At 36.9% G+C, this 8,036-nt stretch overlaps 2 pseudogenes; both read left to right on the top strand.

Moving 5' to 3' along the window:
- Positions 1–488: 488 nt before the first annotated feature.
- On the top strand, positions 489–1,733 carry LOC136841309 (uncharacterized; annotated as a pseudogene).
- Positions 1,734–2,013: 280 nt separating this feature from the next.
- LOC136841302 (uncharacterized) lies at positions 2,014–3,234 on the top strand (annotated as a pseudogene).
- Positions 3,235–8,036: the final 4,802 nt, after the last annotated feature.

The raw sequence follows: 8,036 nt of genomic DNA, 5'->3' as shown, positions 1-8,036 counted from the left end.
TTTAAAATAGGTTTCAGTATGTTTAAAGTTCGTACCAGAACAGGGAATAATTTAGTCCAACTCTCTCTTCATGAATGAATGCAAACAAAGAGGCAAAACTTGAAATGCATTGTGACTGGGAATGACCAATAATAGGAATTAAACACTTCTTCTTATTAATGGAAGTGTTTATCCGATTGCACTGAAAGTCAAGGAAAATTTATCTGGTATTTTGGTGTTTTCAACAGTGTTGCACGAACCATTATTTTTTTATATTTATGTGTGATTGGTTTAGTTTGTGTGGTCTATTAGATTAGACCTTTTGCGTCCGGCGTCTCATCTGGGCGATAAAAGTCCTTCCTGTTCTTATTAGCCCACAAAACAGCAAATGGGAGGAAATCGCTTTTACAGAGAGGGCGGCGCGTGATTGGACTTTATTCCCAAATGAGTTGCTGAGACGCGGGCTTCAATCACCATGACTCTAATCTGTGGAATTTCTCTCTTGCAGGATGTGGCGTCTGGCAGCGTCTTTGCTTGTGCTGGCTCTGACTTTAGCTTACAGGGTTACAATTATCCAGTTCCTGACAATGGTTACTTACACTCCTTCCACTAGCAACCCCAGCTGTCAAGTGGCTCCTATCACTTCAATCCCGCTTCGACACACGTGTTCAGACGTCTGTTAGGGTTCAAACAGTGAACCAGTTCAATACTCAATATGTACCACAACGCCCGTCAGACAACAAGTTATCCCAACTACTTTGTACGAGACACGTGTTTGACTCATACAATACCAAACCAGTGTTGTACAGCAAACATCTGTTTTTACAATACCAGAGTTGTGTCTCAGACTATTCCAGTCCACCGATCAGTCTGCAGTATATGTACAAGTACCAGAGTCGTACCTCGTGTTGACTATGTTACTCGTATACTGAGTCAGACTCAGTTGTGCCTGTTGAGGTTTCAACACTCGGTATGAAACAGTCAATCAGCCAGTGGTTAACTATCAAACCCAGTTTCAACAAGAAACTAGAGTGGTTTCTATTCTAGCCGTGATGTTATTTCAAACTCGTGTACAAACGGTTGTCCAGACTTCTCTTATAAGCCAGGCACCAGGAAATACTCGTTTATCACTCCAGACTCAGGTGCAACAGCAGGTGCAGACCAGTGTTGTTAGAGGAAGAGATGAAATTATAACCAGTTATGTTCAAAGACAACTTAAGTTATCCCCACAGCAGTCAGCACTAGATATGAAAATGCTTTTGCAGCCCGTGAGCAGGTTGTCACTAGGACAAATGTGCAACACAAACCCAGGTCAGAACCCAGTATGTGCCACAGGAAGTTTGTAAGCACACAGGTTGTTCCAAATACCATCTACACAACCCTCTTTGAAACAAAGAGTTCAGCCATTTACACAGGTGCAGACTGTTATCAGGGACACAATGCAACACTCCAGCACCCTGTGGTCCAAACACGTGGTAACCAGCACTTCAATCTATCAGGTTCCTGGTAGAGACCAGATTGTGACCAGTGATATTACAGACTCAACAACAACAGCAGATCGTGTACCAGACTGTCAATCAACCACAACAAATTGTTGTCACCAGAACTGTCACTGCCACTTGCTCTGGTTATAATTATGATAAGACCTGCTATTCCCTTCAGCATTGGCAAATAAACAAGCTTATTATTATTTCCCTGGAGCATCTAGGATAATAATTCTTGAAAAATCAACCATAAGTTCTATAGATATAATAAAAGGGCACTACATGAAGCGTTTTCATCTAGTTTTAAACACAGTATTTTAACATCATTTACTGTTAATAAAGTGAATGTATTTATGTAAATAGCAAATACACTTTAACACATGTTCATAATATCTTTCCTTACCATTTCTGATTTTTTGTAAAGATATCTATAAAGTTTCATTGGCAGAGTAAGTATTATTTTTCCAGAGGATATTTTAAATTGTTATATTGACAGAATAAAAGAAAAACCTTTCTTTTAAATTACAATTTGTTGTTTCATCTTCACAGGATGCGGGCTTTGCTTCTGTCAATCTTCATAGGGTGTGCCCTTGCTGGATCCGTTGATCATGAAGACAACTGTTTAATAATAACCTAGATCTTCAGTCATCCTTATCTTACCTGCCGCAAAGGAGGAAGCAAACTGCCAACCTTCAGTGATATACAGAACTGAGGTTCAATACTCCTGTAGTCATTCCCTCTACAGTATACAATAATGATGGGTATGTGACACAAACTTCTGTCCCGCGTTCAGAAGTCTACAACTGTGTACTCTGAAGTTGTACGTACACAGGTAGTACCTCAGGTGCAGTACAGTACTGTGTATGTTACTCATACCCAGGAAAATGTACGCACCCAGGTCATTGTTACCACCTCAAGTGAACTATGTGTCACACGTACCAGAGCAAGACGTACGTACAGGTCCAACACAGACCCAGTATGTAACACGTCAACAACAAGTTCCATCAACTGTGTACAGGACTGTCTTCTCTACGCAGGTGGTTCCACAGCAGGTAATTAGTGCTATTTACCAAAGCAGTACCTAACAAGAACCCAGCAAGTACCAGGACAAACACGAGTTATTCCCAGCACCCAGTATAGCACTGTCTATTCTGCTATTGTACAGCCTGGTCCGAGACGTTGTGCGCCTCGGTATGTAACAGCAACCGAGACTACCAGGATTACAACCGTTCAGCAACCAGGTCAGACTCGCTCACGTTACTTCTACCCAAGTTGTTCCAGTTACCAGTACAGTTTACTCACAGGTGGTCTACCAATACCCAAACCCAGTATGTAACTCATACTCAAGTAGAACAAGAAGCCAGTACTCTTGTTAGAACTCAGCAAGTCCCTCAGTATAATACTAGGTATATGTCACGCAGTTCCCCAGCAAGTGATCCGAACGCAATATTCTCTCAAGTCATTCCCACAACTATCTATGGGCAAGAGGCTGTACCATCTATCGTCAACTTACCAGCATCTACAATCATACGGACTGTTCTCCACACACTGGTAAGAACCCAGCAGCTTCAGGAGTAACAAGCACTGCTTATAGAACCAGAACTGTCTACAACACCAATTATATCACCTCTACAGTCGTCAACAGACCAGGCAAGCACCGTGTACTCAGCCTACAGTTCAGCCTAACTGCGGTGGTGGCTACAACTACCCTGAACCAGCCAACCCGTTCAATATCTTAGGTTAACAACGAAAATGAAAAGCTCAAACAGAAGGAAAATGGAGGTGACATAAAATAATGACAGTAAAATAGATAATGTAATAAAACATGGCATAACCTTTATCGACTCTAGTGCTAAGAACATAAATGGAAAATGCTTCATGAATTGCCCTCAATTATATGTAAGAACAACATTCTTTTGAAGCACTAGATAATTCAGGATGCCATTTTAGTGCCTTACTTCATCTCTTGTTTATGGAAACTATATTTAATAAACTGTATAGAAAACTGAAGAATGTTTTATTGCATTTGCCCCTCATGATCCCTGTAATTAGAATGGACTGTGCTTGAATACTGTTCCATAGATAAAATTTACAGCGTCAAAAGACTTCAGTATATAGGCATAATAGATGTTTATGTCAATATATAATAAATATATTGACTTTTAGATCATCTTATCATTTTGTAAAATGTGAAAACATGAAAGCTATAGCACCATAAATTTCACTTTGTTTAATAAATTTCGAAAACCAAATACTCATTTTTTCAATGTATCGTCTCAGTGGTTATTTAAACTACTGTGAAATCGAAAACAACAATTTCCACCTACTTAACGTTGTTAAGCTAATCAAAACAAGTCTCAGGCAATACCTGCTCCAAAATAATTGTTGGCAATGTCAAAAAGCTTGTAATTGTAATGACCCTTCAGAGCAATTGACACGACCTCTGGTAAAACCATCACAACCTAACTGAATTTTTCAAGTAATAAATCTTTGGGTTACCAACGACAGAAGTATGCACAACAATAATTATTTATGCAAAAGTGCTTCAACGGAATTTAGTAACATTTTTCTGTTTTTGTTTGATACTGTCCCTGTGGGTTTGCTTTACTTACGTAACATTCTGCAATAATACCTCAAGTCATGACTAGAGACTTCGAAGACTCTGGAATTGCCACTATGACGCAAAGGTTTTATAAACTAACTGGAAAGATGCATCAATAATTTAAAAGAATTGATCTCAGAATAAGTTACTTTTACGAGCATGCTAAAGCCCAGAGACTAATGTCATTTCTGCCTCCGTCTGAAAACAATAACCCCAGTGCAAGTAAATGTCGTATAGTGCAATATGACGAGAATTACTTACAATGAAAAAGAGAATATGAGGCTGATAAATGAACTACATAAAATACAGACAGGAAAACATTGGAGTTAACTAACCTGATCAATTGGTCAATATTTTTTCGTTTAAGCCTGACGGGTGATGGTTTAAAGTAAAGTTCTTATAAAATCTCACATTTGCCAAAACAATGTACTTCACGATCGCCAAAATGAAAGAACATTGTTGAGGAATCAAAAGAGTCAAATATCTGCTGAAAATTCATACAAGTATTAAGAAATTATTAGAAATATCAAACATCAGAAATAACTAGCAACAGTTATAATTATTCACATCACATTTTTTCAATTTTTAATGCAAGGGGTTCCAGATTAGGGAAACAGATGGGGCAACAGGGTGTGATGCAAATATTGGTACTATTTGGTAACAGTCTGTCGTAATGACAATAATTTTCCAGGAGCTACACTGTGGAATTCGACTTTTAAAACGATGCCTGTGACTGCTTAGACTCTCATTGCGGGGCTTCTCATAGTGAAATGAAAAATAAATAAAAATAAAATATATTAAAATGGAGAGGATGTCTTCCTTTGTGTTGTAGCGTCCCAAGCAAAGAAAATACCCAAACACCCCAAGTTCCATCACCACAATGTCTCTCTACAACAAATACTGTCAATAAATTTGCAGAATAATGAAATAAAAATAAAACCCGACAATAAGTCAATAAAATGGATGATGTTTCGCAACATGCACAACTTTATGAACGAGATGGTAGGACACGACAAAGAAGCTTTAGTGTACAATTTGTAAACATGTTGTCTAGACAAAATCCTCTTAATATTTGTAACTGTCAAAGAAAATCTTGCACTGTTCTGCTTTAGTAGTTAATCTAGAAATAGGAAAAAATGAGTTGCCATGGATGTGAAGGAACCTTGAAAAAGTATCCCATAGGTTCAGGAAGATTGGGTTTATCAAAATCCTGTTTAAACCAATTTCATTAGAGGGATAACATAAAAAAAAGACTCAGAAAAATAAAGTGACTTTGAATCACTAATGGGGTTGGACTAGCATGAAATCGTTTTCAGCAACTCAGGTACGCCTTTCATGCTTTTAATATTTAACAGCACACACACACACACACACACACACACACACACATATATATATATATATATATTTATTATATATATATATATATATATATATATAATATATATATATATATATATATATATATATATATATATATATTACATTTATATATTTATATATAAAAGTACAACGATTCCAAGACTGCACAAGAACTGACGATGGTACCTACAAATCCATTAGTTTTGTTACTTTCAATACTTAAGATTTAATGGTTGAAAACTATATTAACAGGGAATAAATCACAGATATCTAAAAATTACAAGGCACTGGTCCATATATACGATTGTAAACAAAATCAATCTTAAATGTCCTTTTTTTTTTTTTTTAGAAGATATAAACTATGCATTAATAATAATGAACTAGTTGTAAATGATGAAAAATATTTAGCATATATTTTTTAAAAGGAACAGAGAGAGAGAGAGAGAGGAGAGAACAAAGGACTTCAGCGTCAGGAACTCTTACCAGCCTCTTCTCCCTTATCAAAAACATTGATGTAGGACCGACGTCCCACAGGCATATTGTGCCTGTCAGTTGTTTCTTTCTAATCTAGTTATTAACATCTAACTTTTTCTCTTACTTTTAGGATTATATTTTTTCAAAACTTTTCTGAACCTCCTCTACTTGAATTATTTAAGAGTAATGCAAAAGAGGTCACTTGCTGAAGTAAAATTAGTAACTGTTAAATTACCTTCTGCTTCTGATGTTCTAACTGGACATGCGCAGGATGTTGTAGATACGCAAAACACCGCGAGACATCAAAACAATCTGAAGTCATCTTCATCACCACCACTGCCAGCACCAACTACAACAACAGCCAAATGAGAAAAATACATTCAGTCCTTTCTCAGCTACAAAATCAAAGTGGCCCATGAACGTTTACCTTTCGGCAATCGTTCAAGTTACTCTTGGGAAATGAAGTTAAAAATACTGGATTTTACTTAACGCCTCGGTTTCTCATAGTATTAGAAATAGCTGATATCAATGAATATATTGCATCATTCAGTACGCATAGTTTTGATATTTAGCATTCATCATAAACAAGTGGGGCTCTTTGCTCGAAAGCGATAACAAGTCCACCTGCCGATATAAAGTTGTGAGCCAGCATTTTCAAGGCTAGACATTCGTCAGAGCTATTTTAATGTGGCTGAGAAAGGGACACTTGTTGTTTTAACTGTAAGCTGAGATACCCCCTTATAGGATAATATCACCTCTTATATCCTTGACATATTCTTGGGCATCCTTTACTTATAGAGATAAGCTAAACACGGTAAATAATTATTTAAAACTTTCATTAGGGCACCACATCGAGATGTAATTCTACTGGACTTTATTGCGCTGAAAATAATTAAAACGGCAGCTTAAGTATAAACTGTTTTAAACAACTGATATATATATATATAAAATGATCACCAACCGTTTTCATTTTTAGATATTAACAGCTCTGGTGTAGAGACAAAGCACAATGCACAATGATTAACAACACGGAAACAGAATGCCAGATGCACTCTTATGCAAGAATCTGGCGAAAGTAAACAAGAAAATGCTGGACATTTTCAATTAAGAGTTCTCATGAATCTACTTTTAACATATTATTGCGAACTAGAAGAGCACAGTGCTGTATTACGTTCCTTTATGACCTAAAGGCTTCCTAATAACTAATTAATCAAGACTATTTGAGAAGTTTGCTTATTTCTCTCAGCAGAAGGGTTTTCTTTGCTAAAACCTGATTTTGAATACCTAAGAAGGAGGCCTTGTGTTGGGAAGGCTGTTTGTAATTTATGTATTCAGGCAACGCACAGTACAACCGTATTAATTTATTCATATTGAATGTGGAACTATGCATATACTACTTCACAGAAGCAACAGGCAATTTTCCATTTCTACATGCCATACAGTTCTGGAGTGATTGCTTAGGGTGCATAATGCGCATTCAGTGCCCCTGCCTTAGCTGTGATATAAGTTTAAATGTCAACATACAAAGCAGCATAAGTGCTAAACAAATAGTAGTGCAAAGAAGAAAACACCTGTGAGATATTACAACACATGTGAAGTGGCGTGGTACATAACAGCTCGAGTTAAGGGAGACAAACAGACACAAAGTACAAAGGGCGTGAGTTCAGAGAGAGAGAGAGAGAGAGAGAGAGAGAGAGAGAGACAAGAGAGTGATTCATCTGCTACCGTCTTTCACCTCGAAATACACACTCCTTTCCAGCATTGTTGTTAATAGCTAGTGTACACTTCGCGTGCGCTTTTACAATTCACAGACGTGCACCCATTTTCAGTCTATCCTTTCCTTTAATATGCTCCTAGAAATATTCCTGTGATCTTCTCTGATTTGCATTTGACTACTTTTCAAGCATTAAGCGTTTATATCAAGAGTATGCTTAGTTTTCAATATATACAAAGATGAAATAAATATCATTATTTGGCTGTGGATATCTCTTGTTTCTGCTAGAAACCTGAACTTCTTAAAAATGAAAACTTATAATTTTATCAGAGTAAAACTATTTTTGAAACTTAAATTTGGTGCCACTGGCTTTCTTTTCCCTGCCGCTATTTTACGATAAACATAAAGCATACCTAACTAA

Source organism: Macrobrachium rosenbergii, chromosome 1, assembly GCF_040412425.1.
Source record: "Macrobrachium rosenbergii isolate ZJJX-2024 chromosome 1, ASM4041242v1, whole genome shotgun sequence".
Classification (NCBI taxonomy): Eukaryota; Metazoa; Arthropoda; class Malacostraca; order Decapoda; family Palaemonidae; genus Macrobrachium; species Macrobrachium rosenbergii.
This window is presented reverse-complemented; position numbering and strand designations above follow the sequence as displayed.